Below are 12,130 nucleotides of genomic sequence, written 5' to 3' on the forward strand. Positions count from 1 at the left end.
CATCCCTAAAAATTTTCATTTTTCTTCTTTGTTTCACTCTATTCAGATCTTTCCGTTTCCATATCTCAGTAAATGAAAAAAAAAAATAAAACCTTATTTTCATAACGTCATAAATTTACCACACTTTTTGCAGATAAGAAAAGTGGCTTCCGTTAGATTGCCAGCCAACTTTTAAGTGTGTGTGTTCATTGGTTAGTTGGACAGAAGATGTCTCAAACTGTGAGGGCTTTCCTTTTGCTCAAAGAAAAACGGCTTGCTTTTAGTCTAAAAACTCGCACAGAACAGAATATAGGTTGTTGAATATAGGAAAGAAGGGAAAAGACCCACAAAGATCGGTAAACATTCAAAGGCAAAAATTCATCTATTATCAAAAGCCGCCAAGAGGACGCCGCCACCGCCGCAGTGGTTGGTGAAAAAGAGAAACCTCCGTTCGATTCTCAAGAAACGTTATAAGATTACGGATAAATGTGAGTTTTCACTGTTTACTTTGATAAACCGGTTTCTAATATGCTTTTGCTCTTCACGATATATTATATCCCTTCATACGCTATCAGAGGTAAAAAACTATCAGAGGTACAAAGAAGGGCCAGGGGTGTCACTTCATACTTTTTGTTGAGGGGGTTGCTGCATATTTGCCCTGCAGAAAAATTTTGCACTGGCGAAAGTTGGAAATGTTGGGAACTGGTCTTCAGTTCCCGTAACACAAAATACTTCTTAAGGTAAAATGTTTCCGCTTAGGTCCTTGCTCAGTGTGTTCACAAGTTCACCGATGTGCTTGCCTAACTTTAGGGAGACGAGCAAGAGAAAGTTTTTTAATGAGTAAGGCAACCCTCCATCCTGGATTCAAAAAGCACGCGCTTATTATCTTTCGATACACACTCTTGCATTTCACAAGATGAGGGTATCAAACCTTCCCTCAATGGCATTGAAAATCATTATGGGGAAAGTACCCTGCTGCATAAAAAATACAACAGATAGTGATTTTTATTCTCAAACATAATTATATTGCCTCTACACTCTCTCTTTATAAAAAAAATTTTATAAGAATACGAGCTTCAAAATTGGTGAAAAGTTGAGAAAAAATTAAGAACAAGCTGAGGCTGAGTTACTGTAAAATGTAACTTTGAACAATGCTTCATCTCAAACACGAGGAGTTTTTTACCATCTTGGGATGCTTCTTCAGTGAATATTCAAACATAGCGGCAAAAGAAGGTTTTCTCAAGCACTTTGTAGGCAAACGAGGCCTGAACACCTCCCTAGAGCAAAAAGCTAGCAATCGCTCGCTTATACCCTATAAATTTAAGAACAAATTAAGAACAATGCAGCCTCAGATATTCGAAAAAATTAAGAACAACCAGCCTGAACTTCAATTTGGTAAATTTTATTAACCTCCCTTAAAGGGAATCTGTCCCTTTTTGTGTTCAACTATATTTTCACGGGAGTGAAATTTATGCACCGTATAGTTTGATCGATAATTAAACGATTTAAACCAATCAGAGACAACATGGATTCCGTCCACTACCGCAGCTTTCCAGCCAAATCCATTTAGGCGGGAAGACCTATTGTTCATATTAGCTAATCATTGAGGGGACAGACTGCCCTTAAGGCACTGCAATGGGGAAACCCTTTGCCCCAAATTATGCCAACATATTCATGACAACAATAGAACAACATATCTTGAGCAATGCCCCAATGGGGCATAGTCGAATATTTTGGAAAAGATTTATCGATGATATAATCTTCATCTACAAGAATTTATACAATACACCCTATATCATCCACAAAAATAGATATAAATAAAAACCGTATATAGTCGACTCCCTTCTTAAAGTCGCGCTTCTCGTTACAGTCAAAGCAAATTTAGACCCAAAAATGCAAAGCTATTCCATCAAATTTTGACCCAATAGCCCCGTTTACAGTGTCAAGCGGTGCTTGTCGTTTAGTAATGGTTTTTAAAGAAAACACATATATCAACCAAGGGTGTAACCATAGAAATAGGTGTAACACCTAAGGTGAAAGAAAATCAGAATCAACCTAAAAATCTATTCCATCCAGCCCAAGATCACGCTGGAAATTTCTACTTCTTGTCACTGGTAGTCTGCTGTTTTTGTTTTAACTTCCAATTTGTAAGAGTTTCTTTGTTATCAGTAATCTGTTGCCAGGAAGGACTGGCAGCAAATCTCTCGGGTTGCTATATACAGAAAAGGGGCCCGTATTACGTATAATGTAAGCAACAGGGGCGTTGTGGCTTCTAGGAAAGGGCCGGGAGAAAATTATCATAAGAGGGGCCCACTCTTGTGTATGATATCTCCAATCACAAACCCAAGTCGCCAAAAATGATATGTACCTGGAAACCATGCATGTATGAAATATCAAAAAAATACCAGTTTTTATTATTTTTAAAGGTTCATCTGCTATATTTGTTGGGGGTGTAGCCCCTTTTCTCTAACCATAGTTACTTTAAGATTGCAAAAATAAGGAACAAATCCAATGCTGTAGTTGATACTAAGAAAAATGCAACAAAAGAGCTATATGCACTGCGAGCGAAGCGAGCAGAAAATTTTTTCGGCCACGCTCTTTAAATTAGCTTGAAACACGTTTCAGAATGTTTTTTACAGTCGTTTACCTCGTTTTACAAATTTTTAGGCATACTTTGTTGCGTTTCGTTAAAATTCAGTTCTTAAATTGGAATTCCTTGCTTTAAGAGGACCCCTAGACCTCGAGGCCTTGGGACAGTTTGCCCCTTCTTGTCCCCCTCTCGGCAGCCCTGTTCATATTCTACGCATCTCTTTCAAAGTTGCCTGTTTGTAAATGTTGACCTCCTCTAATTCTGAACTGTGAACTTGAGTATAAATGTAAGTGAGGCGTTTTCTCACCAAAGATTTTGTTCATATTAGATATTTTCCTTGGATTTACAAACTCACTTGAAAGGGGCCTACCGAGAAATTTCCCGGTGTCCCGCCTAGCCACAACGCCCCTGGTAAGCAATACTGAAATGTTTTCTTTCTATGGATTTTATCTTCATTTCTGCGATTTGCATTCTCTTGAACATAGATATCTTTGAAATTAACAGAGTTATTTTCTCGAATTTATCTACGGAGGGCCCGGTTATTATGAAGTTGGGAGGGCCCGGGTTGCGATCACAACCTAGCATCCCTGCCAGTCCGCCACTGTCTGTAGCATGAAATTTCCAACATTTAATGTAACTCTAATTTCAAATAGACATGTTTAATGTAATAGTCACAAGGTTGCTATGTAGTTCCATGCTCCCTTTGGCATCGTCTTGTAGTTTGTCTGTTTTGTAAATATTTGTGAGAATGTATAAAAATAATCAAGTGGTTTTGCTTTTTACCTTTTTAGTTTGGATTTTTAGTATATTTCAAATACTTAAACTTAAAAATGGTTTTGAACAAAGCAAACATTCGAGTATACTGAAGGTTTTCGTCTGACACTCTCCAGAGTATAAATCGCCAATAGGCTTATTGTAATAGCTAGCAAATTTTAGGCTTATTGCCTTAGGTAAGAAGAGACCCAAGCGTGCGTTGCTCTTGGCATCCCTGCTCAAATCTACTAGTTTCTTATCAGAGATCTTTAAAAACTTTCTCACAACTTTGTTAGAAGCATGAATCTTTGTAAAAGATTTGTTTCCAAATTTTCTTCAAAATCAAAGATTAGATACACATATTTGCATAACTTTTGCATAAAAGTTTTACATAATACTATAACAAAATAGTTTTACTTGCTTTTAAGAAGCACCAGCGTACAAAATCAGCTCCAATGGAGAAAAGAGAACGATAAAACTTACTTTGCCAATCCTTTAATGCAGGCTGCAAGGTCCTTTGTCATATGACCAAATTCTGTCTTAATACACACTCTCTCCAGTTAAGTTGCAAAATCGATCAGCTTTTGATCGCCTTCAAGAATAAGAAAAAACAAAGTTAAATTTTTGTGGAGTTAAAATACAGAGGAAAAAAAGTAGTAAATTGAAAATCTTTAGGGATGAAAGAAGAGCACAATCAAAGATGGGGGTAATCACACAATCAAACACAATCTAAGATGGGGGTAAACATCTAGATGTAATAGCTAGTCAGCAATGATTAAAAAACTGTTGAAACCCCAAGAAACTTCAATTGTTTAGCCTAATCATCAAGCCAGAAATGGTAAACTCGTAATTGATTGCTAGCAAATTTCCCTGTTTTTGGCAAAAATTCATACTACGCAAGGTCAGGCTTATATCACAATGTGTAACTTTCTTTTCTTATATCAAAGTTGATTTGACAATAAAGCAGTTAGAGTAGAGGTTTAGGATGATCACCAGTCATAGCTTTTGAACTTATTCATTTGTAGACTGTTCTACACTTTATGAAAAAACACTGGCAATGTAAAACAGCGAAATCTGTGCGTTTCACTAAGAAAGAAGGCGATCAGAAATCACTTTAAAAATGCAACCAAAAACGGTCTACTTTCAAATCAAGAATTTTGGAATCTTGTCAAACGATTTCTCCCAAATAAAGGGGGGTTACATGATAACGACATTACCCTTGTTAAAGAAGATAGAATCATATTTGAAGATAAAGAACTTGCAGAAGCTTTTAATCACCATTACATAAATATCGTAGAAAAATCTTCTGGAAGAAAACCCATCAGCATTGCGAAAAACGCACCCTTTCAAGACGATAGTCATATAGTTAGACTGATTCTGCAAGAATACCAAAATCACGCTAGTATACTAGCCATAATTCAAAATCGAGAAAATTCGTTTGGTACATTTTCTCTTCATGAAGCTGAGCCAGACGATGTTTTCAAACTCTTGCTTTCAATAAATGATAAGAAATCGACCGGTGAAGACAAAATACCCCCTAAACTTGTCCGTCTAGCTGCAAAGGAGCTATCCATTCCGCTAACAAAAGCTATAAATACAAGTATCAAAAAAGCAGATTTCCAATCTGTGGAAAACGGATTGCATTCACACCTCTTGACAAAGGCGAACCTGCTCGAACAGTAGTAAAGAATATCCGTCCAGTTAGTGTGCTTAACACTTTTTCAAAATAAACGAAAAAATAATTAAAGATCAAACTAATCCTCATCTCGATAAAACCCTGGCTACCTACAGGAAGGCTTACAGTACACAGCATATCTTAATTAAAATGCTTGAAGACTGGAAAGTCAAATTGGACAATGATTACATTGTCGGAGCAGTACTGGTGGATTTATCAAAGGCCTTCGACTGTATCCCGCATGACCTTCTTATTGCAAAACTTCATGCATATGGCTTTGATAAAAGTTTTCTTGTCCTTATTTACTTCTATTTAAAAAGGCGCTTACAAGCAGTTCCAATAAATGATACTTACAGTGTTTTCAATCTGTTTTATCAGGGGTACCGCAAGGATCAGTTCTTGGCCCTATTCTTTTCAATTTCTACATCAATGACCTGTTAAATTTCATTAAAAAGGCTTCTCTTGTAAATTACGCAGATGACAACAATTAAACACATTTTTCACAAAACCTGCTTCAGTTAATTAACGTCTTGGAAAAAGAAGCAAGCATCGCCCTTGCCTGGCTCAATCAGAATAAAATGATTGCTAAACCAGAAACTTTTCATGCTCTTCTCGTCAGATAGGATAAAAAAGTACCATTGGACATAACATTTCTATTCAAGGGAAAACTATAAATTCTGAAGCTTCAGTAAAGTGGCGTGGTGTAACTATAGATCATAAACTGAATTTTGACATTCACATATCCGAACTTTGCAAAAAGGCAGCAACCCAGCTAAATGTGCTTGAAAGACTAAAATCTTTCATTGGCTTTGATGAGAAAAAGGTATTGGTCCAAAGCTTTGTCTTCTCTAACTTTAACTACTGCCCTTTAGTGTGGTTCTTCTCCTCGGCTAGATCTATGGAGAAAATTGAAAAAATACAGGAATGAGCCCTACATTTTCTTTACGATGACCATGATTCATCTTATAGAGATCTGCTTTGCAAATCACAAAAATGCACAGTGCATGTAACTCGGCAAAGGAACCTCTGTTTTGAAACTTTCAAAACTGTAAAAAGGTTAGATCCTGAATTCATGCAAAACATTTTTTAACTAAGAACCTCTGATCGATCCTCACGTTGTCCACAAGACTTACAAGACGCAGCACTACAGGCCCAAACAAACAACTTTCGGTACAAACAGCCTCAGGTCCCTCGGACCACAAATTTGGAATGGCTTACCACAGGAAACAAAATCTGAATACTCTTCAATAAAAAAAAATACTCTTCTTGATACATGTAATAAACAACCACAAAAAAGTGTGGTTTAGGTGAGATATTTCTGTTTTACTGACCTTCCTGAGTCTGTGTTCTTTGCAAGTCCATTTAATACACCTACAACCCTACAACTGTACCTCTAGTTACAAATATCTTCTTTAGGAAATATAACACAAATGAACACACATAACGAAATCTAGCTAAAAAACTGATCGATAAATAACAACTTATATAAGCTTATACACCTCCACTATCAAATTTCTTCAATCTGTTCTTGATTCTAACTTACTGCACCTAACAGCCTACCCGTTTATTTACTTAAGATCTTTCCATTCCCATATCGCAGCCAATTTAATACAATACAAAAACTAACCTTTACAACGTCATCAATATTACCACTCTATTTCTGAATAAAAAATGTGGCTTCTGGTAGAAACGTCACCCGAATATTGCCAATCAGTAATGCGAGTGGGTTAGTTTATTGGCTAGTTTGTCTCCAGCTGTGAGAGCCTTGTCGTTTACTTAAAAAGAGCTGCTGACTTTGAAAACTCGCACACAACAGAATATAGGTTGTTGGGGAAAAGAGCAGTTGCCATGATGTTGGGACTTTTGCCTAAAATCTGGATGATTTCCGTTGTCGCTTTTCTGTTTGCAAATGCGAACTCAAGCGAGGACTTAGAAGAATTATCTCTTGACGATGGATACCCACGTCCTGTAATGTATGTGGATGTGCCCCCAAAAGTTAACAGGAATCTAGAGGGAACAAAGAGCCAGGAAGAGGAACAAGAAAAACAAGGAAAAGATGAGAAATACATAACCGAAGCAGAACAAGATGCAGCAGAAGGTGAACAGAAAAAGAAGGGCGAACGAACCCCAAGATCTGTAAAAATGGAGAAGAAAAAGAAAGAAATGAAGAGATGGTGGTCGACAAGTTCGTACCGCCGTCGCTTTTTCAGACGTAGCCGCCGCCGAAGCAGTGGTTTGAAGGGTAAATGAACTATTGCTCAACTCTGAAGAGACAATCAAAGAGTATGGATGTTTTTGAGTAATATCTCTGTTTTTTTATTTGAAAACCAGTTTTTCTATGCTTTTGCAGTTACCGATATGTTACATCCCTTCATACGATAACAGAGAGAAGAATCGTCCGGTGTTAAATAAACTGGTTTTACTTTCACCTTTTTCTTTTAGATTTTTAGTATATTTCACAAAAAGAAGTTAAACTTTTTAAAACGTTTTGAAACGTGTGTGTAATTTTCAATCAAATTCTTTCTCGTCTACTTAAAAAGCATCAACCCAGAAGCTGAAAATAAAGGGGATGTTGATATGGAGGTTGTTCGGTGCCACCGTCCCCTGTTGACCTAATTTGCCCCTTTTATAGGGCATATCTGGTAGATTGTCTTGCCTTAAAAGTTATTGAAATTCGAAGGCACTCATATTCATGTAGAGTCTAAGAGTGAATTAGAGCTTCAGGGGCTTAGAGCATCTTGCACCCCTTTGTGCCTCTTCGCTGTAGATGCAGACCCCGATTTGAAATTTCCCACCTACGCCCATGACACTTCGGGATAATGTGAAGAAGTTTGCTAGTATGAGTCTTTCACGCATTTCGAAGAACCATATTATGTTAGGGTGAGAGTCAGAGATTTCCAATCTTCGAATTCACAATTTTTATTGAAAGACCAGTTGAGCGCTTTGGATAATAGTTCTTGCGCTTGCTGGATGTAGGAATACAATGGAATCCCGATTTAAAGAATCCCGGATATAACGAACTTCCCGGTATAACGAACTGAAAGTCTGGTCCCTTGGATTCTGCCTAACAAACTCCTTACGAATTCCTCGGTTTAACGAACCCTGGATATAACGAACCAAATTTTGGGTCCCTTTATCATAATTGCTCTCGATATAACGAACTCTCGATATTACGAACCAAATTTTGGGTCCCTTCATCATAATTGCTCTCGATATAACGAACTCTCGATATTACGAACCAAATTTTGGGTTCCTTCATCATAATTGCTCTCGATATAACGAACTCTCGATATTATGAACCAAATTTTGGGTCCCTTCATCAAAATTGCTCTCGATATAACGAACTCTCGATATCACGAACCAAATTTTGGGTCCCTTAATCATAATTGCTCTCGATATAACGAACTCTCCATATTACGAACCAATTTTTAGGTCCCTTAATCATAATTGCTCTCGATATAAAGAACTTTTCATAATTTTTTCGTCTGTTATTTCTATTTATTCAATTTTGATGTTCATTTATCACTTTATCTTGGGGGAAATCATTATTTTCATGGGCAAAGCATGCTGATGATACTTTTTCAAGCCTTGGCTTATAGGCTCAGAGCACGGGATGAAAGTTTGATCGCGTCAAAAAGTAATGCAAATGAGTAAATTGACACTTCCAAATACCTCTTCACATATGAAACATTGTCAATGAGCGACGACAAAATTTTATTGAGAGACCCAGATGTACTAGAAGTGAAGCGATATCAGCTTTGCCAATGTCTGGGTACCTAATTGTAAGAGAAGCATAAAGATCATTTACAATGACTAGCCTTTAGCAATATTCGATTCAGCTTGGTTTTTTAGAGTACAATGTGCACAGAAGTTGGAGATAGCCTAACAAGCCCACTGCAGGTCTTTTAGGCGTGAACTGTGAAAAGGCAACGTTTTTTCCCGGTTTAACGAACTCCTTATATAACAAACTATTTTCTAACAATCTTTTGGTGGTACAAAACTTGTAAATGGCTTTGAAAAAAGCAAACATTTAGTAAACTAAACTTTTCGTCTGACACTCTTCAGAGTTTAAAACGTCAGAACATAGATCGAAAACTCTACGCTAAGAAATATATATACCCAGTTGTGGATCGAAATAGGCCAATCAGAAACACGAGCACATGACTGTAAAGGTTGACCAATCAGTGCCGCTTGCCTATTAGAATGTTACCTGTGGAGTCCTAGGGTGAAAACGAACTCCTTTTGTCTACACCGTAGCGGTTTTTTCGTGCTTATGTAGATAGATTCTAAAACTGCTAGGTGGAACGACGATCGGGCTTTACCAATAATCCGAAACATGTCGCCATTATAGTTTTTTGCACAATCTGGGTTTTCTAGCAAATGCTGCCCGATAGCAGAATCGCAGGTTTTAGTAGTAATTTTGGATTTGCAAGACCGAGGTGGCTGTTCTCTTTGGGCAAAAAACTATCATGGCGACATGTTTCGGATTATTGGTAAAGCCCGATCGTCGTTCCACCTAGCAGTTTTAGAATCTATCTACATAAGCACGAAAAAACCGCTACTGTGTAGACAAAAGGAGTTCGTTTTCACCTTAGGACTCCACTGGTAACATTCTAATAGGCAAGCGGCACTGATTGGTCAACCTTTACAGTCATGTGCTCGTGTTTCTGATTGGCCTATTTCGATCCACAACTGGGTATATATATTTCTTAGCGTAGAGTTTTCGATCTATGTTCTGACGTTTTAAACTCTGAAGAGTGTCAGACGAAAAGCTTTAGTTTACTAAATGTTTGCTTTTTTCAAAGCCATTTACAAACTATTTTCTGGTTCCATGAAGATTACATTATATCGGGATTCCACTGTATCACAAAAACATAACGCGATTGATGCAAATAGTTTCTTCTCACTAGTGAATTACAGATAAAAAATCAGTGGTGGCGCTAGGTTTCCTCCGACAAAGGGGCTAGCACTTCCGACGGAGGGGCTAATTTTTTTAGAGAACGATAGGGCTAGGGGGCGACAAGGAATTGTAAGGGTACTGGAGACCGAAGGCGAGCGTTGCGAGCCGAAAATTCGGGGGGTCCGGGGGTACTCCCCCGGGAAAATTTTGGTGGCTACACCCATTAGATTGGCTAAAAATGCTATCAAAATGGTGTAATCGTGTTTTTTACTACGTTTTTTGACATATTACTAAGGGCACGTTTGCCCCCTCCCTTGCCCCTCCTAGCAAAGGGCAGGAGGGGCGCTTGCCCCCCCGCGCCCCCCTTCTCCGGCGTCCCTGGAAATTTTTTTTGAAAGCTGCCTCTAGATAAGCTTAAAACTTCTGTTGTTCTTTCAGTTTCAAAATCATTAACCTTTCGTTTCTTTGGAAAAGTACCGCCTTTTGATTGAAAAAATGTTTTTATTTTTCTCTGCTGCGAGTCCGTTTCAACTATTGCCGTCGTAGGAGCAGTCCTTCCCATTGCAGCCAAATCTTTGTGCTTGGACTTCGTGTGGCGGGCAGCGTAATCATTGTTAAATACGTCATTACATATACTACATCTAACACTGAAACGGGTAACATTTGTTGCCATATCGCTATCGCACAAAAATATTCCGATGTTGTAGGTTGGTTATAGCAAGCAAGATTTGGACGAACTGCACTATCCATAACATAAGATCAAATTTAACAGCATGCGGAAAACACCTGGTACTGAACATCTAAACAACCAATTCAAACTTCTTATAACAGATTATTATTTACCATGAAATTGATGTGTCGATGAGTTGTTTTGGGATGAGCTTCCTGAATTCTGATAACAGTCCTTTTAGAAATTTCTATTTCCGCCAAAACTTAAAAAATTCGCTCCGACAAAAAAAATTCAAGCATAATTTATCTTCCGACGGAGGGGCTAGCCTCCTCCGACGGGGGGGCTGTAGCCCCCCCTGCCCCCCCTCTGGCGCCACCACTGTAAAAAATGAGAAGCAAACAGCGTTTAAGAAAGGTGAGTTTGCTTTAAAAGGACATCGAAAATGCCAGCCTTTTTCCAGTCACCAGATTTCCTGGTATAATCAGCAAAAAAAGAGTACATTAAATAACCGTGATTTATGATGACCAGCCATAAACATTGGTTGCTAACGCAATTTAGTAGAGGCTTTGTAACACCGCTGAAAAGCATATTCCCGGTCTTGATTTCAGTTTCTGGCCGTAACAGCAAATATAAATCGACGTTACATGAGGACGAACTACAGACAGTATTTTTGCTGAATTTAAATATTAAGGATTGCCAAATAAGTTGGGGCACTTGTGCTAATAGTCCAGTCAATATACGTTACTTCACTCCTTGACCTGAAAATAATCGCAAAAGAATTTTGTTTTGGATTACGCGATAGAGTTGAAAATCTACATTGATAAAACGCAAGTACTCCAATTTCTCACCCCAAATGTTTCGCCTACTAGGGAAGGTATTTTTTGATGAAAGATAATTCCTTCCCATTGCCTTGGCTTCATTAATGAAGCTCGAATTTCTCCGCAAAATCTAAATGGCAAAATACTCAATAAAGAGCTTATAAATATTTGACATATAGGACGAAAGTTCAATGAAGGTCTCTGAATGCACAGAAAGGTTTAAATCTAACAGTTCATAATTGTTGTGAGAACTGTATAGCACAGTTTCGTATTTCATCGCAAATAAGCCGCGGAAAATATATTCTAATAAACATGACTCGTAGAACGAGAATAAACTTTCAATTTGTTTGTAAGGTGTTCCATAAACCAAGGTTTTATTTTAACGTGCAATGCTAACCAATTTGTGCAGTGATAAGTCGTAATTGTGCAATGATAAACTCAAATTTTGTGTAGTGATAAAACCACAATTGAGCGATTTCGTATTGAAAAATTTAGATTACAGTCACTACCAGTAGACATTAAAAGCTTATATATTAATGCATTAAAATATTAAAAATTAGAACATAACAGTAACAATAATCATAATCTTCGAAATCTCTCCACAATTTGTTCAATATCGAGAAGCTTGGTTTGTTTTGTCTTTCATCTTCTCCATGGCGATCCATTTTCTCGAAAACACGTTACCGAGACCTAGACCTAGACTATTATGTTCGGAGTTTGTTGTTTGTTATGAGAATAATTGAGA

At 37.7% G+C, this 12,130-nt stretch overlaps 1 protein-coding gene across 1 annotated transcript in view; it reads left to right on the top strand.

The window, feature by feature from the left end:
- The first annotated feature begins 279 nt into the window (after positions 1 to 279).
- LOC135680913 (organic cation transporter protein) overlaps positions 280 to 12,130 on the top strand; it is a 64,183-nt gene continuing 52,332 nt past the window's right edge. The window contains exon 1 of the mRNA XM_065195147.2: positions 280 to 467. The gene's annotated coding sequence lies outside the window, so the exon portion shown is untranslated. The remainder of the gene's footprint in view (positions 468 to 12,130) is intronic.

This window comes from Rhopilema esculentum, chromosome 18, assembly GCF_057945365.1.
Source record: "Rhopilema esculentum isolate cy_ngs chromosome 18, ASM5794536v1, whole genome shotgun sequence".
NCBI classification, from domain to species: Eukaryota; Metazoa; Cnidaria; class Scyphozoa; order Rhizostomeae; family Rhizostomatidae; genus Rhopilema; species Rhopilema esculentum.